The 25689-nt window shown below is 40.0% G+C and overlaps 1 protein-coding gene across 1 annotated transcript in view; it reads right to left on the bottom strand.

Annotated features, from left to right (window-relative positions):
* GINS3 (GINS complex subunit 3) overlaps positions 1–25689 on the bottom strand; it is a 69362-nt gene that overhangs the window by 24634 nt on the left and 19039 nt on the right. The window lies entirely within an intron of this gene.

Here is a 25689-nt window from a genome sequence, read left to right as displayed (position 1 = left end):
AGAAAATGTACATTTTTACAATGGAGAGGCCTGGGGATCACCACCATATGCAAGTGATGGAACCTAACATACTAACAATAGGACAACCTGACATGATATACCTATAGATATCATGCAGTATAATGTATTCAAAATCACCTACAAAGTATTATTGCCAAAATATTCAACCTTAATCAAATCAAGCCTCTAGACCCAATTTTGCAGGAAATACGGAGTTGAGGGAAGGGGATTTGGAAAAGGTTAAATGAGACCAAGAGAAAACAAGCAGACAAAATCAGAATGGGGAACATTCTACAAGAGTAATGCTAGGAAAACAGTCTCAGGAAATGCAGTGCATAACTGTAAGATCCTGTTAATGGCCTCAGAAAGACTTAAAATGGTGCTTTTTGTGTCTCCTCTTAGTTATACCCCAAATTCCTGAAGAATCCAAAGGGCATGCCTCTTAGCCCATGTCAGCTAGACAATAATACTTCTAAGACTTCTACAGCAGCTTCACGGGGAGCCCACGATAAAGAAGAGCGGATCTCAAACAGTCCGAGCCAGGTGCCCTAATGGAATGAGAGTCTGGAGGAATCTTGGAAAAGGGTGTGTGTTTTGCATGTGAGAAAAGGGCACATTATTTGTGACTGAAGAACAGATCACTGCAGCTTTAAAAACGTAGCTGCAAATTCTTTGCATCTGGATGGGCTTTGTGACTGCTTCAAACAACAGAGCCTGATGGAAGTGACGCTGTGTGACTCCTGCTACTGGGTCATAAAAGGTAGTGTGGCTCCTGTTCTGATCTCCAAAACACTCGTCCTCAGAGCCAGGAGTCAAGATGTAAGGAAACTGACCATTTTGAGTCCATGCTAGCCAGAGAGGCTACATGGACATGCTCCGGTTGGCAGTCCCAGCTGATCACAGCCTTCCTGCCATCCCAACCAAGGTCTTGGACATGAGTATGCAGAAGCCATCTTGGAGCCTCCAGACCAGTCCATATAACAAGTGGATACCACCAAGTGACCTTGTCAATGGCATGTGAAAAAGAAGAATCACTTGACTGAGCCCTGCCTGATTATGATTGACAAAATTATAAAATATAATAAAATAATTGTTTTAAGCTGCTAAGGTTTTGGGGTTTAAAAAATTTTTATATAGATAACTGGAACAGAATTTGGCTCTCCAAAAAAATCAATGTCGTGGGTGAGAGGTGGGGAAGATGAGGGATCTGTTTAAAGCGCTATAACAATCAAAATGCAAGGATTTGGCCTTGATTGGCTTCTGGTTCAAAAAAGTAGATTACGGGTACTTTAAGGACAACTGGGGAGACTTGCACACAGACCATTACACAGTATTTTTAGGAAATTATTGTTAATTGTGTTATATATGATCATGGTTTTATGGTTATGTAGAAAAATATCTATTTCTAGGAGATACTGGTGTAATTATGAGTCAAGTGTCATTATGATTGCAACTTCCTCTACAATGGATCAGCAAAACAATTATGTGTATGTGTATATATATGCATATACACACACATGAAGCAAATATAGCAAAAGGCTAACAATTGTTTAAATCTAGGTACTAAGTATATGCATGTTCATTATGCCAGCCTTTCAACTTTTCTGTGTTTTAAGATTTTCATAATAAAAAGCTGAGAAAAAAAGAGCATAGAAAATTTAACTCATAAAAATGTCTCCAACTTCATTAGTCATGAAGAAAATTTAAATTAAAACCCAAATGCAATACCACCCACCAGAATGGCTAAAATGAAAAGGACAGAAAAGCGTTGGCAAGGCTGTGAATCAAGTGGAACACCCTCGCAGAAGTGTAAAATGGTCCAATCACTGTAGAAAACTGTTGGCCCTATCTTCTAAAGCCAACATGTAGCTACCCTATGACCCAACAATTCCTGTTCCAAAAGAAGTCCATACATATGTTCATCAAAACATATGAGTAAGTACTACTAACAATAGCCTCAAGCTGCAAACTACCCAAATGTACATCAACAGGAAAAGGAATAGATAAATGTTTGTTCATAAAATGGAATGCTATACATCAACAAGCATGAAGAAACCACAACCACACAGAACAAGGTGGATTAATCTCACAAACATGCTATGTGAAAGAAGTCAGATATGAAAGAGTATGAATCCATTGATAATCTTTTAATAGAGATAATATTTTAATCAAGTAATATTTAATAAATCTACCGTAATAGATGTTAGGACAATGATTACCCTTGGAGGTACAGTGACTGGAAGGGGATGCAAGGCCCCTAGTTGTTCTGTTTCTTGATCTTGGTGCTCGTTATAAGGATGTGTTAACTTTGAGCAACTTTCTGATATATGCTACATTTTAATACAAAGTTAAGAAAAATAAAAGAAAAAGATCTTTTCCCACATATGCTGACTCAGAAGCTGGCATTACCTTCCCCACCCCCACCACCAGGATAAAGCCTTGAGTAGAGCTCTCTGAAACAGGACTTCTGAAACTGGGACCAAAAAGGAGGGAGGTATTTCAGGTAAGTTACAATGACCCTGAGAGTTCCTCTCACTCAGAAGGCAAACATATTATCCTTTCCTAACTTTGTAGTCTGTCATTAGGAGACCCAAGATTTACTTTTGAACTAAAAAACAGATAAATGATAGATGGACTGATATAGACAGATATTCAATTACAACTTCCAATTATAAGTATTAATAGATACTTAAGAATCATCAGCAGTTTGGGAAACACAATACACACACAAAACATCAAACTCAACAAACAGAAAAATGAGTACCCAAAACACAGAATTCATACAGCAATCAAAAGACTTTAAAATAATTATAATTAATATTATCAGAAAGAAGAAACTGCTAATAAATAAACCACTCTGTTTTTGGAAATTTAAAAATATTATCATTACCATAAAATAAACCCTCCACAACTTAATAGGTAGGGCACATAGCAGAATAGACTCAATTGAAAATGAGCTAAAAGATCAAGTTGAGGGATTTTCCCACAGTGTCTTACAAAAGTAAAGAATGATAGAGCCTATGACAGAAAAGTTGAGACTTGTTAAATGGATCCAGAAATATCAATGTTCAGTTAATAGGCTAGGAGAGACCGGAGAGAATGGAGAGAAAAAAAGTAATGAAAGAAATAATACAAAAAAATTTCTCCAGACTGAAGAAATAAATTCTTGGATTAAAAGGGCTTACTCAGATCTATGCAGAATAAATGAAAAGAATATCTACACCCAGACACATTATGCTTGCAATTTATAAATTAAAGGATAAAAAGAAAACCCTAAACATTTCCAACCCTAAACATTTCAGAGAGGATGAACAGGTTACTGACAAAAGAACTCTTAAGAATTGAATTGATAGCAGTTTTGTTTGTTTGTTTGTTTGTTTTTGAGACAAGGTCTCACTCTGTGTCACTCAGACTGAAGTGCAGTGGTGTGACCTCGGCTCACTGCAACCTCTACTTCCTGGGCTCTTAAGCAGTCCTTCCACCTCAGCCTCCTAATTAGCTGGGATCAAAGGTGTGTGCCACCACACCCAGCTAATTTTTTGTATTTTTCATAGAGACAAGGTCTTACTATGTTGCCTAGGCTGGTCTCGAATTCCTGAGCTCAAGATCCAACTGCTTGGGCCTCCCAAGGTGCTGGGATTACAGGAGTGAGCTACCACACCTGCCACTGATATCAGATTTCTTATCAGAAACTCAGAATATTAGAAGACAGTGCAACATATTCAAAGTTCTGGGGGAAAATTATTTTGAACTTAGAATTCTATAACCGGTAAAAATAGCAATCAAGTGTGAGGTCAAAATATGGAAATGTTTAAATAGGCCAGCACTCATAAATTTTGTGATCCATAGATTTTCTAGGAATAATTACTCAAGAGAATATTTTATCAAAAAGCATAATTAAAGTGAATCCAAGAAAGGATGATGCAGGCTGCAAATAATGAAACCAAAACCACAGTTCATTTATATTTCTATTCTCAGGACCTGAAACTGTACTAGACACAACACAAGGTCCACACAGCTGGAAAGATGGACTCAAGACCTGGCTGTGCAGGACCGTGCATACTTGCAAGAAGCTGGGACTGAGATCTGTAGGTAAAGGATGGAACTGCATTTTAGTCTATGCATTTCCCCCCAAGTCTTTTTTTTTTATACTTTAAGTTCTGGGGTACATGTGCACAACGTGCAGGTTTGTTACACATGTATACATGTGCCATGTTGGTGTGCTACACCCATTAACTCATCATTTACATTAGGTATATCTCCAAATGCTATCCCTCCCCCCTCCCCCCACCTCATGACAGGCCCCAGTGCGTGATGTTCCCCTTCCTGCATCCTAGTGTTCTCATTGTTCAATTCCCACCTATGAGTGAGAACATGCAGTGTTTGGTTTTTTGTTCTTGCGATAGTTTGCTGAGAATGATGGTTTCCAGCTTTGCCCATGTCCCTACAAAGGATATGAACTCATCCTTTTTTATGGCTGCATAGTATTCCATGGTGTATATGTGCCATATTTTCTTAATCTAGTCTATCATTGATGGACATTTGGGTTAGTTCCAAGTCTTTGCTATTGTGAATAGTTCCACATTAAACATACGTGTGCATGTGTCTTTATAGCAGCATGATTTATAATCCTTTGGGTATATACCTGGTAATGGGATGGTTGGGTCAAATGGTATTTCTAGTTCTAGATCCTAGGAATCTAGGAATCGCCACACTGTCTTCCACAATGGCTGAATGGTGGGGCTGAATGTCCTATCAACAGTGTAAAAGTGTTCCTATTTCTCCACATCCTCTCCAGCACCTGTTGTTTCCTGACTTTTTAATGATCACCATTCAAACTGGTGTGAGATGGTATCTCATTGTGGTTTTGATTTGCATTTCGCTGATGGCCAGCGATGACAAGCATTTTTTCATGTGTCTGTTGGCTGCATAAATGTCTTCTTTTGAGAAGTGTCCATTCATATCCTTTGCCTACTTTTTGATGGGGTTGTGTTTCTTCTTATAAGTTGGTGTTCTTTGTAGATTCTGGATATTAGCCCTTTGTCAGATGAGTAGATTGCAAAAATTTTCTCCTATTCTGTAGGTTGCCTGCTCACTCTGATGGTAGTTTCTTTTGCTGTGCAGAGGCTCTTTAGTTTAATTAGATCCCATTTGTCAATTTTGACTTTTATTGCCATTGCTTTTGGTGTTTTAGACATGAAGTCCTTACCCATGCCTATGTCCTGAATAGTATTGCCTAGGTTTTCTTCCAGGGTTTTTAAGGTTTTAGGTCTAATATTTAAGTCTTTAATCCATCTTGAATTAATTTTTGTATAAGGTGTAAGGAAGGGATCCAGTTTCAGCTTTCTATATATGGCTAGCAAGTTTTCCCATTTATTAAAGTAGCACCATTTATTAAACAGGGAATCTTTTCCCCATTTCTTGTTTTTGTCAGATTTGTCAAAGATCAGATGGCTATAGACGTGTGGTATTATTTCTGAGAGCTCTGTTCTGTTCTGTTGATCTATATCTCTGTTTTGGTACCAGTACCATGCTGTTTTGGTTACTGTAGCCTTGTAGTATAGTTTGAAGTCAGGTAGCATGATGCCTCAAACTTTGTTCTTTTGGCTTAGGATTGTCTTGGTAATGCAGGCTCTTTTTTGGTTCCATATGAACTTGAAAGTAGTTTTTTCCAATTCTGTGAAGCAAGTCATTGGTAACTTGATGGGGATGGCAATATGGCTGCCCTCTCGCTGTGTCCTCACACATGGCCTTTCCTCTGTGCATGCATATCCTTGATGTTGCTTTTTCTTTTTCTTTTTTTTAAATTTTGTTTTGTTTTGTTTTGTTTTTGAGACAGAGTCTCGTTTTGTCACCCATGCTAGAGTTCAGTGGTGCAATCTAGGCTCACTGCAACCTCTGCCTCCCAGGTTCAAGCAATTATCCTGCCTCAACCTCCTGAATAGGTGGGATTACAAGCGTGTATCACCATGCCTGGCTAATTTTTGTATTTTTAGTAGAGATGGGGTTTCATCATATTGGCCAGGCTGGTCTTGAATTCCTCGCCTCAAGTAATCAGCCTGCCTTTGCCTGCCAAAGTGCTGGGATTACAGGCGTGAGTGACCTCACCCAGCCATTCCCCCTGAGTCTTGATGAAATCTTTTGAGACTGGGAACCATGTCTTTTTTCTTTTTTTTTTTTTTTTCTGAGACGGAGTCTCGCTCTGTCGCCCAGACTGGAGTGCAGTGGCGCAATCTTGGCTCACTGCAAGCTCCGCCTCCCAGGTTCATGCCATTCTCCTGCCTCAGCCTCCCAAGTAGCTGGGACTACAGATGCCCACCACCATGCCCGGCTAATTTTTTGTATTTTTAGTAGAGACGGGATTTCACCGTGTTAGCCAGGATGGTCTCGATCTTCTGACCTTGTGATCCGCCCGCCTCGGCCTCCCAAAGTGCTGGGATTACAGGCATGAGCCACCGCGCCTGGCCGACTATGTCTTTTTTCATCTTTGATTCTCCAGTTTGTGGCAGGGTGCTTAGCCCATAGTAGTTATTCAATAGGTGTTGAATGAGTCATCTAGAGTATAGTCAAATTCAGAGATAGAATGTGGAATGATGGTGGCTAGGGAATGGGAGGTGGAGGGGAGAATGGGGAATTATTTTCTAAGGAGTACAGAGTTTCAGCCTGGGAAGATTAGAAAGTCCTGTCCTGGAGATGGATGCTGGTGATGGTTGTACAACAATGTGAATGTATGTAGTGCCACTGAACTCTACTCTTAAAATGGTTAAAATGGTAAATTTTATGTTATGCATCTTTTCGCCACCATTCAATTTTTTAAAAATGTTGAATAAATGAGGTGACAGGCAAAATAATAGTTCTCCCCAAAGATGTCCAAGTCATAGTCCCTGGAACCTGGGAATCTATTATGTTACCTGTCAAAGGACAATTAAGGTTACAGATGGAATTAAGGTTGCTAATCAGTCGAGTCTGAGATGAAGAGATTATGCTGGGTCATTGGGGTCAGCCCAATGGACTCACATTGATTCTTCTAAGTGAAAGAGGGAGGCAAGAGCAGAAGTCAGGGGTCTGGAGATGCTACACTGCTGACTCTGAAGATAGAGGAAGGGCCATGACCCAAGGAATGCAGGTGGCCTCTAGAAGATGGAAAAGTAAGGAAATGGATTATCCAGAATAGCGCAGCTCTGCTAACATTGTGATTTTAGCCCAGTGAGACCCATCTCAGACTTCTGCCCCCTAGAACTGTAAGATAATAAATTTATACAGTTGTAAACCACTAAGTGTGTGATAATTTGTTATTGCAATAACAGGAAATGAATACAAATGGCAATGACTTGATTAGGAAAAGTTTTTATGTATAAGAACATTCAGTTTTTATTATTACGAACTATTTCAGGCACACCAAAAAGGTATAGTTATCTGAATGCCTATATATCCAGGTCTGCACAACACACAAACAGCAAGCAATTAAAATGCAAACCTGACTATTTTCTCCTTAAAACCATCAATGGTCCCTGCAGCCTGCAGGAGAGAGCTAGATCTTTGCTTCTAACTGGGCTCCTGCCTGCAGTTTTGGCCTAATATTCTCCCTGCCCCTCTGGAAATGCTGAATTTCTGTCATTCTCACTCCTGAAGTTCATTCATGCTGTTCCCTCTGCCTGGAGTGCCTTCACTCTTCAGCTCAGATGTTCTCTCCTCCTCAAAGCATTCTCTAACCTCCAGCTTCAGCTAAATTCCTTTTCTCTCTGTACTGTAGATACAGCATCTACTCTAAACAGTTATCCTAGTACTTACTGCAATACAGTGAAGTTATTTCGACTCTGTTGCTACACTGCAAGTTCCTTGAAGACAGGAGCAGTACTAGAGTTTGGGGACTGTTTGCTAAAAGGCCTCAGCTACAGCGCCCCCTAGATACTTAAAAGAAATGTGAAATGAGCCCAATCTTGTTTTAAAAACACAGCCTGAAGAATTTGGTTGAATAAAAAATAGTAATATTATCTAACTTTGATACATAAAAAGATAATATAGTACTTCTCTATTTTTACAAAGCCACTTTTTAGTTTTATAAATTTGGTTTTATTTCAAGCAAAGTTTAAGCTTACCTCAAAATTTAGCAACTATAACCAGAATATGTCATTTTTTCACTTTTCAGGTTGGCAATGATCTTTAAATTTAGTTTGAGAGGACAATATATTGGATAGGACTATAAATTGGGTCTAACTCTTTGGAGGGCAATTTAGCACTGTCAAAATGTTAAGTGAATATACTCTTTGATGAAGCAATTTTATTTCTATATATTTTTTCTGTAACACCCTGCACATGTGTGAAAAGACATGTGTAAGGATATTCATTGGAGCACTGTTCCTAATAGCAAAAGATTGAAATCAACTAAAGGCCTATCAATAGGACACTAGCAAAATAAATTTTGGTGATTTTACTATGGAATACTACAAATGCATTAAAAACATGAGGTTGATCTAAGTTGCTGGTCTGATCTGATCCCCAAGTAATATATTAATTGAGAAAAAGCACTGTGACAAGTAAGAAAAAGAAACAGAAGGCATACAGTTTGAGAAGAAATGAAACTGTTCCTATTTGTAGGAGAAATAGTGACAACACCAAATGCTGGTGAGGATGCAAAGAAACTGGATTGCTGATAGGAACATAAAATGGTACAATCACTCTGGAAAACAGATTGGTAATTTCTTACAAAATTAAATGTGCAATTACCATATGACCTAGCCATTGTACTCTTGGGCATTAATCCCAGAGAAATGAGAACTTATGTTCACGCAAAAACTTGTACACGAATGCTCCTAGCAACTTTATTCATAATAATCCAAATCTGGAAACAACCTAGATGTCCTTCAACAGGTTGACGGCAAAACAAACTGTAATACATTCATATCATGGAATACTATTCATCAATAAAAAGCAATAAGCTATTGCATGACTAATAGCTGTGCATTTATTATGCAATAACTTGGATGAATCTCCAGGAAATTGTGTTGGGAGAAAAAAAAGTCAATACTAAAAGATAATATACTGCATATTTTCATTTATATAACATTTCTGAAAAGACAACATTTTGGAAATGGAGAGATTAGTGGTTTCCAGGGGATTCAGGATGGCAGAAGGGACAGGGAAAAGCTGGGTATGGTTATAAAAGGGAAACATAAGAGATCCCTATTAGGATGGAACTGTTCTGAACTTTGACTGTGGTGGTGGATCCTGAGCCTATACATATGATAAAATTGTATAAAGATAGGTACATATATAAAAGAGTACTAGTAAAAGTGGCAAAATCTGAATAAGGTCAATGGATTATATCAACGTCAATATCCTGGTTGTGATACTGTACAACAGTTTTGCAAGATGTTACCATTGGGGGAAACTGGATGAAGAGTGCCCTGGTCTCCCTATATTACATCGATTCCCTGAGTTATGATGGTTTGACTTAACTATTTTTCCAACTTTACCATGCTGTGAAAGTGATACCTATTTAGTAGAAACCATACTTCAAATTTTGAATCTTGACCCTTTCTCGGGCTAGTGATATGCAGTATGATACTCTCTTTTGATGCTGGGCAAGGGGGAGTGAGCCGCAGCTCCCAGTCAGCTGTGCCACCATGAGGGTAACCAACCAATACTCTACAGGGTCTTGTGTTGCCAGATGATTTTGCCCAAATGAAGGCCAATGTAAGTGTTCTGAGCATGTTTAAGGTAGGCTAGGCTAAGCTATGATGCTTAGTAGGTTAGGTGTATTAAATGCATTTCTGACTTACCATATTTTCAGCTGATGATGGATCTACTGCGACGTAACCCTGTCCTAAGTCTAGGAATGTCTGTATTTCTTATATTTGCATATGAACCAACAATACCTTTAAAAGTTTAATTTAAAAAATCAAGGTACAGAACAATGTGTGTAGCATACTACCACTTCTATAAAAATGGGGGCCATATATTTATAACTATACTTGTATTAGCATAGAATATTTCTAGAAATATATTAATAAAAATGGTAACAGTGGTTCCTCTAGGGAGGAGAACTAAGAACCTGAAGGTCAAGGGAGGAGGGAGACTTACTTTCCACTGTATATTTTTTTGCAGGGTTTAACATTTAAAACCTGTGCATGTATTGTTTTTACATTTAAAACTCGAAGAAATTTTAAAGCAAATATGAAATTTAAATAATTTTTTTGTAGTGAATGCAAAGATGAGAGCTTATAAACCATCAGTTTATGTACCACAATGATCCTACGCCCCTTTCGGTGGGGGACATCTGGGCTTTTACTGGTAGGAGAGGGAACAGAACCCAGGCTAGTGCCAGCAATATGCACCCACCTCAGAAGGCCACCTAAATCTCCTGATTAATAAATTTGGGGTGGGAAGGGGTGTCACTGCACCCCATGAAGTGACAAAGCACTGTTCCCCAACATTCTGCTGCTGGATGTATAAATGGCTCTGTGACTCCACTATAAATCACCAGGGTTGAGCCCCAGGGGAGCTTTTATCTCCTGAAATATAATTACACATAATTTAAATTTTAAAATCATTAATCAGTCCCAGCCATGTAGGGGTTCTTATGCATTGATGTGTTGAGCTGGAGGGTGAGCCGTGGGTAAAGTAGACTCACTCTTCAGCAGGAACCAGTAATGCTCCCTGACAATTCTGATCCCTTGAAGTGAAGCTACTTATAGCTGTCTGATCCTGAGAAACAGGCCCGGTTGCCTGTTTATTTTATTTATGATGATCAATATCACATCACTATCACTGAGTTTTTTCAACTTATTTACCGCGTATCCTGTTCACCTAATATTTGTTGGTGAAACCTCTTTTTAGGAGATAAGGGTTTTTACTTAATGAAAATAGGAAAATTAACTAAAGAGTCTATAAAAATGCTCTTTAAAAAGTCCTGCATCCCACACTATCCATAAACACAAGACAATATAATGCAGTTGAAATCTAAAATGTGAGATTTAAAGTACAAAAAGTATGGTTTGATTCCATGCTAAACAGATTAAGCATGTATTTTAGAAAAAAGACACTTTTTCCCTCCACCCATCTCCAATGCCATGAAAGATTTAAAATATTTCAGACCTGAAAGATGCTCAAATCTGTCAGCACTAGCAGTTGGGAAAGCAATGCAAATAGAACATTACACCTCCCCAAAACCTACTGTTCTCATTCTTAGCACACAACAAACCTTGTTACAGACCATGAAAAACAGACGCCTTGTCAATTGTACTGAAGCTAATACAAAAAAAACAACAACAAAAAAAAAAAAAACACAAGTGTTTAACGCCAGAAACTAAGCATTCTGTTTTCTTGCAAGCAATGCAGTGTGAAAAAAATATATAGAAAAGTGGTACATTTGGCAGCTAGCACATTTAAGAAATAGTGAACAAAAAACAGGAGGACTGGGCACGGTGGCTCATGCCTATAATCCCAGCACTTTGGGAGGGGGAGGTGGGTGAATAACTTGAGCCCAGAAATTCGAGATCAGCCTGGGCAACATGGTGAAACCCCATCTCTATTAAAAAAAAAAAAAAAATTAGCTGGGTGTGTGGTGCATACCTGTAGTACAAAGAACTCAGGAGGCTAAGATGGCAGGATTGCTTGAGCCTGGGAAGTTGAGGCTGCAGTGATCTGTGATCACGCCATTGCACTCCAGCCTGGGCCACAGAGTGAGACCTTGTCTCAAAAAAACAAAAAACAGACCAGGCGTGGTGGCTCACTCCTGTAATCCTAGCACTTTGGGAGGCTGAGGCAGGCGGATCACGAGGTCAGCAGATCGAGACCATCCTGGCTAACACGGTGAAACCCCATCTCCACTAAAAATACAAAAACATTAGCCGGGCATGGTGGCGGGCATCTGTAGTCCCAGCTACTCGGGAGGCTGAGGCAGGAGAATGGCGTGAACCCGGGAGGCGGAGCTTGCAGTGAGCCGAGTTTGTGCCACTGCACTCCAGCCTGGGTGACAGAGCAAGACTCTGTCTCAAAAAAATAAAAATAAAAATAAAATACATGAGGGAAGAAACAGATCTATTTACTGAGAAATGCATGATTTTTATAAGGTTTCTTGTGAAGGGAAAACCCTCTCAGCTTCGTAGGAGTTAAATCATTGATGCACTTTGGTATTTAAGAATAAGGCCAGGCTTAGGCAAAACCGAATGCTGTGGACTGTGAGGATGTGTGTGTGTGTGAGGTTATTATGTTCAGTGTCCCATTTGGACAATGAATTCTCTCACTGAGAATTGACTGCTCCATTAAGGATCTCTGATAACCACCTCTCTTTAGCCTGCTTAGTTCTCCAAGGCTGTGTGGGAAGAGTCACCTTTCCTGGGACACCAAAATCATGCCCTGTGCAGGCGGAGTTTCCCTGGTGGTGATGCCCTTGGCTGCTTGTGCTGGCGTCCTGGTTTTGGGTATGCTAGCTGGGTCTATGTCTGGGATGACCAGTTGTCCCAGTTTGCCCAGGACTGAGAAATTTCTTGGGACACAAGACTTTTAGTGTTAAAACTGAGCCTGTCCCACCCATAACAGTCTAAAAGGCAGAACTAACTCAAGGGTCTATTGATGAATAAATAAGTTAACAAGACGTGGAATATTATTCAGCTTGCAAAAGGAAAGAAATTCTGACACATGCTACAACATAGAGGAACTCCAAGGACATTATGCTACATGAAATAAGCCAGTCACAAAAGGACAAATGCTGTATGATTCCACCTATAGGAGGTACTTAGAGTAGTCAGATTCATAGAGGCAGACAGGAGATGGTTGCCAGGGGCTAGGGAGAAGGAAAATGGGGAATTAGTGTATAATGTGTGCAGTTTTAGTTTGGAAAGATGAAAAGGTCTAGAGATTGATGGTGATGATGTTTGCACAATGACACCACAGACCAGCATGCTTGAAAGTCATTAGAACGGTAAATGTTTTGACATGTACATTTCACTACTATTAAAAATTTAAACCTAGTCCCAGGCAAACTGGGACAGTTGGCCACTCATATCTTACACCTGCCTGCCTTTTCTCCTCCGTCCCTCCAACAGATAGATATAACTCAGGATGCTGCTTACTCAGTGTGGTCTCATCTGTGGCAGATTTCATGGTCTCAGCTCCTGTTACACGAAAGGGCAGGTTCTGAAGCATGGGATTCCACTTTCCCTCTAGCCCTGGATACAGCTGATTGGATGGGCAAACCCCTGTTCCAAGCAGAGCACAACTCATGGGCTTGGCTTGAAAAGATGAACTGAACCAATCAGAGTCCTCCCTTGAATACTGGTTGACGCAAAGTACAGTTGCAGCTGGCATGGACACTGGAGTGGAGAAACAGGTTGGTGTGGTGGCTCACACCTGTAATCCCAGCACTTTGGGAGGCCTAGGGGGGCAGATCATCTGCGGTCAGGAGTTTTAGACCAGCCTGGCCAACATGGCGAAACCCCATCTCTACTAAAAATACAAAAATTAACCAGGCGTGGTGGTGGGTGCCTGTAATCCAGCTACTTAGGGGGCTGAGGCAGGAGAATCGCTTGAACTCAGGAGGAGGAGGCTGCAGTGAGCTGAGATTGTGGGACTGCACTTCAGCCTGGGTGACAGGGTGAGACCCTGTCTCCAAAAAAAAAAAAAAGATACAGTGGCTCAGGAAATATCCCTGTCATAGGTTTAGCAAACCATAGAAAAGACTCTGATGGTAACACGTAGTGTATATGTACTTGTAGATATAGAATATACATATATGAATATATATATGCATATATAAAATAATAATACTATTTGGAGCTTTGCTATACAATTTTTTTCCCCAACAGAAGATCCACATACCTTGTTACCACTCTGCCTATCTCATTTTCTGCCAGTTTTCACCCACATCCTCTCCTCTCCAAGCTCAGCCACAGTTATTATTGCCTTTAGCCCTTTGTGCCTGGGGTTCCCTTCCTAGCGGTGTCTGGCTGTTGGCCCCAGTGAATTGAATTTCATCTCATGCTCACTGAGCCTCTACTAGGTGTCATATACTGTGCGAAGCACTGCATATGCATGACCTCATTTTCACCTACATAACAACTCTCTGTGGTGGGTACTATTATTTTCCTCATTTTACAAATTAGGAATTTACCTGCTATGATTTGAAAGTGTTCTACAAAGTTCATGCCTTGGAAGCTTAATCCTCAATGCAACAGTGTTAAGAGGTAGAAACTTTAAGAGGAGATTAGGTCATGAAGGCTCTGCCCTCATCTATGGATTAACCCAGGAGAGTGGGTTTGTTATAAAAGCAAGCTCAGCTCTCTTCCTCTGTGCCTGGGTGCTCTTTTGCCATTCCACCTTCTGCCATGGGATACACAGCAAGAAGGCCCTCACCGGATGCCAGCACCTTGATCTTGGACTTCCCAGCCTCCAGAACTGTGAGAAAATAAATTTCTGTTCTTCATAAATTACCCAGTCTGTTAAAACTCTGTTATAGCAGCACAAAATAGACTAAGACATTACCCAAGATCTCACAGCTCATAAGTGGTTGACCTTGGATTCAAAACACAAGTCTTTTGAATTACATTGCTTGTGCTCTTAATCACTACATCACACTGGCATCTGCTTAGAAGAATGAATCACTTGAACCAGTAAAAAAAGTTCTATGGAATTAAATTAACACATTTTTCTTACAGAGGCCTTGATATGAAGAAAGCTATGCTGTAAGTTTTCTGTATCTACTGATTGGATTTATAATCTCAGGGCATTTTGTAATCAAATACAAGTTCCCAAAATTTCCACAAAGAGATATGTAACTTACATAGTTCTGAGCTGTTCTGCCAGCCATATACCAAAATGCAATCTTTCTAATCACTGTGTGACAATGCATAAGCACTGCTTAGTAATATATTGTACCACATGGCTTTGTGTCAGCATTTCTGAGTCATGGTTGCGTACCTATAACAGTCAAGTGACATATGCTCTAATGGGGTCTGACTCACTTAAATAAGCTCCATTAACTTGACAAGTTTGATTTTATAAAGCTAAAGAGGACTCTCTGAGCTCTGGGTTTTTTCATCTCTATATAAAACTACGGTATGAGTTCAAAATTATCCCTATGACCCTGTGTGACCTTAACCATTGCTTAACTCCTCTCCTTTTACATCTTGAATTCAATTTCTCAAACATGTAGTGTGCCCTTGCTGTGTCCACCTCTTGCTCCACACTTACTTCTCCATCCTCTGAGCCTGTACTCTGGCTTCTGCTCCCTCTATATCACTGAACTTACCCACAACCTCCTACACCCTTTTCAGATATTACTTGACTTGCTTTTCTGCAGAATTTGATGCTATTTGGCCCTTTATTCTCCCTGATATTTTCTCTGCTCTTGCATTCCACTATGGCATTTGACCTTAGTACTTCTCTTACCTTTTGCTAGTTTTTGGTCTCTCTTGCTGGTCACATTTTTTCTCCTCTTTTGATGAGGATATAGTATCCTTACTCCCCTTTCTCTTTCTAGTCTACACACACATCCCTAGATGATCTCATCAGCTGTCATGGCTTCCAATATGACCTATGTGGTGGTGACTCCCAGGTCGATGCCTCCTGAATTCACACCAACATTCCAATCACCCCTGTGTGGATGGCCAGGGCCACTTAAACTCTACCAAGTTCCAGAAGTGAATTTATTACCTTTCTTTATTCTTGTGTCCATGAATGGTTCCATCTCCCTATTACCCACAACAAAACCTAAAAGTCCCTTTAGGTGTTTTCTACTTTGTCCTCCACATCCAACCAGTCACCATGTCTTGTTGCTTCTAATTCCTAAACATCTGGGAACTCTATAATCTCCCTTCTGAGTATTGATCATGTTTGACTTGAAATATTGAGCTATCTCCATAAAGAGTCTCTTAATTGAATTCACCATCTGTCTCATTTCCATGAATCTATCCTCCACCCTTCTGCCTTAGGGATCTTTCTAATGTAATCTGAATAAATCTTACAGTGCCCAATGCCCATCTGAGCTTGATGTGGCATTCAAAGAACTATACCCCAGTGACCAAAGGTAATTTAAAATACTTTCAATTTTCACTTATATATCTGGAAAAAATCAAAAGAGGTCCTATTCTTAATCCTAGACACTGCCTCCCCAAATCCTTTTCCCCAGTTGTGCATTAATTTAAAGAACAAGGTAAATTTGTATACACTGGCCTGAAAAGCTAAAGTGATTGGTATACTCTTAAGTAAAAAAACAAGTTGGCCGGGTGTGGTGGCTCATGCCTGTAATTCCAGCACTTTGGGAGGCTGAGGTGGGCGGATCATGAGGTCAGGAGTTTGAGACCAGCCTGGCCAATATGGTGAAACCCCATCTCTACTAAAAATACAAAAAAACTAGCCAGCTGTGGTGGTGCGCACCTGTAGTCCCAGACACTCAGGAGGCTGAGGCAGGAGAATTGCTTGAACCCAGGAGGCAGAGGTTGCAGTGAGTCAAGATTGCACTACTACACTCCAGCCTGGACAACAGAGGGAGACTCCATCTCAAAAAACAAAACAAAACAAAACAAAAACCAACAACAGAAACACAAGTTGAAGACAAAGATGTATATCAAAATTCCATTTTTGTTTTCCAAAAAGTATATGTGGGCCGAGCGTGGTGGCTTATGCCTATAATCCCAGCACTTAGGGAGGCTGAGGCAGGCAGATCACTTGAGGTCAGGAGTTGCAAGACCAGTCTGGTCAACATGGTGAAACCCTATCTCTACCAAAAACATAAAAAATTAGCCAAGTGTGGTGGTTTGTGCCTGTATACCAGCTACTCGGGAAGCTGAGGCAGAAGAATTGCTTGAACCTGGGAGGCGGAGGTTGCAGTGAGCCGAGATTTTGCCACTGCACTCCAGCCTGGGCAGCACAAGAAGACTCCATTTCAAAAACAAAAAAAACCCCAAAAAAACAAAACAAAAAAAACGTGTATGTGGAATCCACTCCACCTGCTCACCACTGGGTGCCTGTGCACATTGTCCATTGGATGCTACCGGTGCCTCAGTGCATCACTGAGGAGACCTAAAAACAGCATGCCCCTCCTGCCACCAGCACCCATGCATGTCGTCTGGAGCCTGGGAATTGACCCCTGCCACCTGCCACTGCTGGTGCCCATGTGCAGCATCCAGGGTCCTGAGGAGAAGCCCACCCCACCTGTTGCTGCTGGTACTAGTGTGCATTGTCTGAGGTCTGGGGATAGATCTGCTCCACCCACCACTACCGGCATATGCACACACCATCAGGGAACCTGAAGACAGGTATGTTCTACCTGTCACTGGCATCCACACATGTTGTCTGGGAGCTTGTGGATCAACCCACCCTTCCCACTCCACTGGTGTCTGCACATGTCATCTAGGGGCCTGAGGACAGGCCCACCCTTACCCACCACCACCACCACTGGCACCTGAGAAATGGCCTGCTGGCTGTTTCTATTCCCAGCAAAGCCTCACCACAGCCTCTACTAACAACCATGGTCTAAGCCACTGAAGAACTCACAGACACCACTGATGCTGATTATAGTTTACAAAATCACATGGAAACTACACCACTGTGTCCACCCAGAATCACAGCCAAAGCACTCTACCCAACCAACACTATAGTTAAATCTATAGGAAAAATTATTCCTATGAGAGCAAACTCATAAAATCAGATGAAACAGCTATTACACCAGATGCATAGACATCAACATAAGGATATAAGAAACATGAACAGGCAAGACAACATGACCACTGCAAAGGAAAGCAATAAGTCTACAGTAATGGATCCCTCAAAAAAGGAAGTTTATGAAGTGCCTGAAAAAGAATTCAAGATAATGATATTAAAGAAACTCAGTGAGATATGAGAGAACACAGATAAACAATGCAAAGAAATCAGAAAAACAATTTATGATCTGAATTAGAAATTCAAAAAAGAGATATATGTAATTAAAAAAAGAAATACTGGACTGAAGAATTTATTGAATAATATAAAAATACAATTGAAAAACTTCAACAATAGACAAGATCAAACATAAGAATTTCTGATCTCAAAGAAAGGCCTTTTGAAATAACCCAACCAGATAAAAAGAAAGAAATAAACAAGAGAATAAAATACAATGAAAAAAGCCTACGTGACATATGGCACACCATAATGTGACCAAATATTTAATTTTTAGGAATTCCACAAGAAGAAAAGATAGGCAAAGTCATAGAAAGCCTATTTAACTAAATAAAAGCTGAAAACTTCCCAAGTCTTGCAAGACATATAGACATCTAGATACAGGAAATTTGAAGATCACCAAATAGATTCAACCCAAAAAGGGTTTCTCCAAGACATAGTATTGTCAAACTGTCAAAAGTCAAAGACAAAAAGAGATTTCAAAAAACAGCAAGAGAAAAGCATCACATCACATATAAAGGAAATTCCTATCACACTAACAGTTGATTTCTCAGCAGAAACTTTATAGGCCAGGAGAGAATGGGATGATATATTCAAAGTGCTAACAGAGGCAGAGATGGAGCAAGATGGTGAAATAGAAGGCTCCACTGATTGTCCTTCCCGCAAGGATATCAATTTAACAACTACCTATATACAAAACAAATAAACAAACAAAAACAAAAATGAAAACAAAATAACCTTCATAGAACCAAAATCAGATGAGGACTCATGGTACCTGATTTTAATTTTGTATCACTGAATGAGGCACTGAAGAGGTAGAAAAAAGCAGTCTTAAATCTCTGACACGACCTCTGCTTAACCCCTGGTAGTAGCAGCGATGTGGTGTGGACAGTGTTACTATGGGCTGGGGGAGGGACAACACAGCAATTGCGAGGCATTAAACTCAGTGCTGTCCTGCTATGGCAGAAAGGAAAGCCACACCAAACTCAGCTGATGCCCACCCATGGAGGGAGCATTTAAACCAGCCCTAGCCAGAGGGGAATAGCTGATCCCAGTGGTCAGAACTTGAGGTCCTACAGACCTCACCACTGTGGGCTAAAGTAGTCAAGAGCTCTAAATAAAGTTGAAAGGCAGTCTAGGCCACAAGGACTGCAACTTTTAGGTGAGTCCTAGTGCTAAACTTGACCCAGAGCCAGTAGACTGGGTGGAGGACGGGGGCACACAACCTATTGACACACCAGCTGGGGTGGCTAAGGGGGTGCTGGCACCACCTTTCCCCTAGCCCCAGGCTATATAGCTCTCCAAAAGAGATCCTCCCTTCTGCCTGAGGAGAGGAGAGGGAAGAGCGGGGAGGATTTTGTCTTGCATCTATCTTGGATACCAGCTCAGCCACAAGAGGATAGGGCACCAGAGTCATGAGGCCCCCATTCCAGGGCCTAGCTTCCAGATGATATTTCTAGATATACCCTGGGCTAGAAGGGAAGCCACTGTCTTGAACAGAAGGACCTAGTCATGACAGCATTCATCACCTGCTAACTGAAGAGCCCTTGGGCCTTGAATAACCAGCAGTGATACTCACATACTATATCAAGAGCCTTGGGTAAGACTTTGAAACTTGCTGGCTTTAAGTGAGACTCAGCACATTCCCATGGTGGCTATGGGACAATAGTTCTGCTTGAGAAAAGCAGAGGAAAAAGTAAAGGGGACTTTGTCTTGCACTTTAGGTACCAGCTCAGCCACAGTGGGGTGGAGCACCAAGCAGTTTCTTGGAGTCCCTGATTCCAGTACTTGGTTCTTGGATGACATTTCTGGACCTTAACTGGGCCAGAGAGAGGCCCACTGCCCTGAAGGGTGAGTCCCAGGCCAGAGAGCATTCACCACAAGCTGACTGAAGAGTGCTTGGGCCTTAAGGCAACATCAGCGGTAGTCTGGAAGTACTCTCCAGGGGCCTGTGGTAGTGGTGGCCATGGGATGAGGCTTCTCTGCTTTTGGGAAGGGGAGGGAAGAGTGGGAAGGACTATGTCTTGTGGTTTGAGTGTCAGCTCAGTTGCAGTGCAGTGGAACACCAGGTAGACTTCTAAGGTTTTTGACTCTAGTCCGTGGCTCCTGGACAGCACCTCTGGATCCATCTGGGGCCTGGGGGAACTCATTGCCCTGAAGGGAGGATCATAGGACTGGCTTTGCCGCCTGCTGATTTTAGAGCCCCAGAGCCTTGAGCAAACATAGGCAGTAGCCAGGGAGTGTTTACATCAGGCCTTGGGCAAGACGCAGTGCTGTGCTGGCTTTAGGGCTGACCTAGCACAGTCACAGTGGTGGTGGCCATGAAGGTGCTTGTGTCACTCCACCCCCAGCTCCAGGTAGCTAAGAAGAGAGAGAGAGACTCTGTTTGGGAAAAAGCAAGGAGAGAGAATAAGAATCTCTGTTTGGTAATCCAGAGAATTCTCCTAGATCTTATTCAAGACCATCAAGGCAGTACCTCTACAAGTCTGCAAGAACCACAGTGTTACTGGGCTTTGGGTACCCCCTAAAGCAGATCCAGCTTAGATCACAACACCCAAGTCCTTCTGAACATATGGAAAGTCTTCTTAAGAAGGATGGGTACAAACAAGCCCAGACTGTGAAGACTATAATAAATACATAACTCTTCAATGCCTAGACACAGACACACATCTACAAGTATCAAGATGATCCAGGAAAACATGACCTCACCAAATGAACTAAATAAGCCACCAGAGACCAATTCTGGAGAAAGAGAGAAATGTGACCTTTCCGACAGAGAAATCAAAATAGCTATTTTGAGGAAACTCAAAGAAATTAAAGATAACACAGAGAAGAAACTCAGAATTCTATCAGATAAATTTACCAGAGATTGAAGTAATTTAAAAGAATTAAGTGCAGAAATTCTTGAGCTGAAAAATGCAATTGGCATACTGAAGAATTCATCAGACTGTTTTAATAGCAGAATTGATCAAACAGAAGGAAGAATTATTGAGCTTGAAGATAAGCTATTTGAAAATACACAGTCAGAGGAGACAAAGAAAAGAGAATAAAAAACAATGAAGAACACCTACAGAATCTAGAAAATAGCCTCAAAAGGGCAAATCTAAGAGTTATTGGCCTTAAAGAGGAGGTTGAGAAAGAGATGGCATAGAAAGTTTATTCAAAGGAATAATAACAGAGAACTTCCCAAACCTAGAGAAAGCTATCAAAGTGCTAAAAGAAAACAACACCACACCTGTCAACCAAGATTACTATGGCAAGCAAAGCTGTTTTTCCCAGATAAGGAAACATTGAGGGAATTTATTATCACTAGACCAGTCCTACAAGAAATGTTTAAGGGAGTCCTACATCTGGAAGCAAAGGACAATATCTACCACCATAAAAACACATGAAAGTGTAAAACTCACAGGTAAAGCAGATATACAAATGAGAAAGAGAAAACAGTCAAATGTTACCACTATAGAAAATTACAAAATCACAATAATAAACAATAACAGAGGAAGAAAGAAACAAAGGATATACAAAACAACCAGAAAATAATTAACAAAATGACAGGCATAAGTTCTCATCTATCAGTAATAATAACCTTGAATATAAATGGGTTAAATATCCCACTTAAAAAGATATAGACTGGCTGAATGGAATAATAAAAGAATGACCTAAGTCTATGCTGCTTACAAGAAACTCACTTCACCCATAAAGACACATATAGATTGAAAGTGAAAGGATGGAAAAGATATCCCTCAAAGACAGAAACCAAAAGCAAGTAAGAGTATCTATACTTATCTCACATAAAACAGACTTTAAGTCAATAACTGTAAAAAGAGTCAAACCAATTAGACAGGAGAAAGAAATAAAGGGCATCCAAATTGGTAAAGAGGAAGTCAAACTGTCACTGTTTACTGATAATATGTTCATATACCCAGAAAATCCTAAAGACTCATCCAAAAAGCTTCTACATCTGATAAATGAATTCAGTAAAGTTTCAGGATACAAAATCAACGTACACAAATCAGTAGCACTGGCATCTACCAACAATGACCAAGCTGAGACTCAAATCAAGAACTCAACCCCTTTTACAATAGCTGCAAAAAATTAAAATACTTAGGAATATACCTAACCAAGGGGGTGAAAAATCTATACAAGGAAAACAACAAAACACTGCTGAAAGAAATTATAGACAACACAAACGAATGGAAACACATCCCATGCTCATGGATGAGTAGAATCAATATTGTGAAAATGACCTTACTGCCAAAAGCAATCTATAAACTCAATGCAATTCCCATCAAAATACCATCATCATTCTTTACAGAACTGGAAAAAAAATCCTAAAATTCATATGGAACCAAAAAAAGAGCCTGCATAGATAAAGCAAGACTAAGCAAAAAGAACAAATCTGGAGGCATCACATTACCCAGCTTCAAACTATACTACAAAGCTATAGTCACCAAAAGAGCATGTATAAAAATAGGCACATAGACCAGTGGAATATAATAGAGAATCCAGAAATAAAGTCAGATACTTACAGCCAACTGATCTTTGACAAAGCAAACAAAAACATAAAGTGGGGAAAGGACACCCTATTCAACAAATGGTGCTGGGCTAATTGGCAAGCCACATGTAGAAGAATGAAGCTGGATCCTCATCTCTTACCTCATACAAAAACCCACTCAAGATGGATCAAAGACTAAGTCTTAAACCTGAAACCATAAAAATTCTAGAAGATAGCATTGGAGAAATTCTTCTAGACATTGGCTTAGGCCAAGAGTTCATGACCAAGAAATGAAAAGCAAATGCAACAAAAACAAAGATAAATAGATGGGACCTAATTAAACTAAAAAGCTCCTGCACAGCAAAAGAAATAATCAGCAGAGTAAACAGACAACTTACAGAGTGGGAGAAAATATCCACAAACTATGCATCTGACAATATCCAGGAAATAGTCTTACAAGGGCAAATCAAGATCCTGGACAATATCCAGGATCTACAAGGAACTCAAACAAATCGGCAAGAAAAGAACAATAATCCCATCAAAAGTGAGCAAAGGACATGAATAGACAATTCTTGAAAGAAGATATACAAATGGTCAACAAACATATGAAAAAATACTTAACATCACTAATTATCAGTGAAATGCAAATCAAAACCACAATGAGATACCACCTGACTCCTACAAGAATGGCCATAATTAAAATGTATATTAAAAAACAGATGTTTGTGGATGTGGTGAAAAGGAAACACTTTTACACTGCTAGTAGAAATGTAAACTAGTACAACCACTATGGAGAGCAGTATGGAGATTCTTTAAAGAACTAAAAGTAGAACTACCATTTGATCCAGCAATCCCACTACCAGGCATCTACCCAGAGGAAAATAAGGAATTTTATGAAAAAGACACATACACACATGTTCATGGTGGCACAACCGCAAAAACATGGAACCAGCCTAAATGCCCATCAACCAACAAGTGGATAAAGAAATGTGGTTTATATATACCATGGAATACTACTCAGCCATAAAAAGGAACAATTAGTGGTAGCTAAGCTATGAGGATGCAAAGGCCTAAGAATGATATAATGGACTTTGGGGACCCAGTGGGGAGAGTGGGAGGAGGGTGAGAGATAAAATACTACACATTGGGTACAGTGTACACTGCTCAGGTGACGAGTACAACAAAATCTCAGAAATCACCACTAAAGAATTTTTTCATGCAACCAAACACCACCTGTTCCACTAAAAACTATTGAAATTTTTAAAATAAAATTAAAAAATTTTTAAAAACTGTAAAAAGAGACAAAGAATATTATTATATAATGACAAAGATATCAATTTAACAAGAGGATATAACAATTCTAAATATATATGCACCTAACTCTGGAGCAGCCAGATATATAAAGCAAATGTTATTCGATCTAAAGGGAGAGGTAGGCTGGGCACGGTGGCTCTTGCCTGTGATCCCAGCACTTTGGGAGGCTGAGGTGAGGTGGGCGAATCACTTGAGGAGGCTGAGGAGTTCGAGATCAGCCTGGCCTACGTGTTGAAATCCTATCTCTACTAAAAAGTAAACTAAATAAAATGAAATAAAATAAAATAAAATAAAGGGAGAGACAGACTCCAACACAATAGTAACTGGGAACTTCAACCCCACTCTAGTGTTGGACATATCATCTAGAAAAAAAATCAACAAAGAGATACTGTGTTTTTTGTTTTGTTTTGTTTTTCTGAGATGGAATCTTGCTCTGTTGCCCAGGCTGGAGTACAGTGGCATGATCTTGGCTCACTGCAACCTCCGCCTCCAGGGTTCAAGTGATTTCTGGCTAATTTTTGCATTGTTTAGTAGAGATGGGGTTTCACCATGTTGGCCAGGCTGGTCTCAAGCTCTTGACCTCAAGTGATCCACCCACCTCAGTCTCCCAGAGTGCTAGGATTATATTAGGCGTGAACCACCACGCCTGGCCTAACAAGGAAATACTGGATTTAAACTGCACTTTAGACCAAATAGACCTAACAAACATTTAAAGAATATTTCATGCAACAGCTGCAAAATATACATTCTTTTTATCAGCACATGGAACGTTTGCCAGAACAGACTATATATTAGGCCACAAAAAAAGTCTCAAAAAACTTTTTAAAAAAAATTTTTAATTTTTCTTTTCAAGACAAGCGTGTCACTCTATTGCCCAGGATGGAGTGCAGTGGCTCGATATTGGCTCACTGCAACCTCAGCCTCCCAGGTTCAAGCAATTCTTCTGCCTTAGCCTCCTGAGTAGCTGGGATTACAAGTGCCTGTCACCACACCCAGCTAATTTTGGAATTTTTAGCAAAGATGTGGTTTCTACATGTTGGCCAGGCTGGTTTCGAACTCCTGACCTCAAGTGATCCACCCGCCTCAGCTTCCCAAAGTGCTGGGATTATGGGTGTGAGCCACAGCACCTGGCCTCAACAAACTTTTAAAAGTCAAAATTATGTCATGTATCTACTCAGACCACACTCGGAATAAAACTAGAAATCAATACCAAGAGGAACTTTGGAAACTGCGCAAATACATGGAAATTAAACAACATGCTCCTGAATGACCACTGGTTCAATGAAGAAATTAAGAAGAAAAAAAATTGAAATAAATGAAAATGGAAACACAACATACCTATGGGATACAGAAAAACAGTGCTAAGAGGGAAGTTTATAGTAATAAATGCCCACATCAACAAAAGTAGAAATATTTCCAATAAGCAGTCTAAGGATGCACCTCAAGGAAGTGGAAAAACAAAAACAAACCAAATCCAAAATTAAAAGAAGGAAAGAAATAATGAAGAACAGAGCAGAACTAAAGAATATCAAGACAATATCAAGCAATACAATATCAAGCAATACAATCAACCAATGAAATGTAAACCTGGTTTTTTGAAAAGATAAACAAAATTGATAAACTGCTAGCTAGACTAACCAAGAAAAAAAAGAGAGAAGACCCAAAGAAACAAAATCAGGAATGAAAAAGGAGACATTGCAACAGATACCACAGAAATAAGAAAGATCATTAGAGACTATTATGAACAACTATATGCTAACAAATTGGAAGAGCAAATTGTTTTTTGAGGAAGTGGATAAATTCCTGGACACATACAACTTATCAAGATTGAATAAGGAAGAAGTAGAAAACCTGAACAGATCAATAATGAGAAATGAGATCAAATCAATAATGAAAAGTCTCCCAACAAAGCAAAGCCCAGGATCAGATTGCTCTGCTACTGAATGCTACCAAACTTATGAAGAATACTAATACTTTTCAAACAATTTTTAAAAATTGAATGG

This window comes from Macaca mulatta, chromosome 20, assembly GCF_049350105.2.
Source record: "Macaca mulatta isolate MMU2019108-1 chromosome 20, T2T-MMU8v2.0, whole genome shotgun sequence".
Classification (NCBI taxonomy): Eukaryota; Metazoa; Chordata; class Mammalia; order Primates; family Cercopithecidae; genus Macaca; species Macaca mulatta.
This window is presented reverse-complemented; position numbering and strand designations above follow the sequence as displayed.